Genomic DNA, 407 nt, shown 5'->3' with positions numbered 1-407 from the left:
TTTTTTTCGTTTCTTTGTCTGTTTGTTTGCATTTTCTTTTTCATCGAATAGTGGATCTGAGGAGAATGATAGTTGTGCCGTGACAATGTATGTTCTGCTGTAACTGGTTTAATCTATCATTTTTCTTTTATGTACTCTCCTTTCCCCACCCCTCACCCCCCTCAACCCTTTTCTTTCTTTTTATTGGCGTATATTTCACTGTTCTTGATGTGCGGAAAACAATAAAAGAAATTAAATACGGGAACTGGACAAAATATAGCGCGTTACACGCAACCGAAACTGTAAGCATACGCGTCTTTTAGTGCTGTTTTTTTTTTTTTTTGTTATTTTTGCTTCTCTGTTGGATGCTTGCAATGGGCAGTATCACTTCACAAACCAAATAGATGTGCATATACATAAAGAAGGAG

Source organism: Trypanosoma theileri, assembly GCF_002087225.1.
Source record: "Trypanosoma theileri isolate Edinburgh chromosome Unknown TM35_Tth_52_V1, whole genome shotgun sequence".
NCBI classification, from domain to species: Eukaryota; Euglenozoa; class Kinetoplastea; order Trypanosomatida; family Trypanosomatidae; genus Trypanosoma; species Trypanosoma theileri.
The sequence above is the reverse complement of the archived record's forward strand: the minus strand, read 5'-3'. Positions refer to the sequence as shown.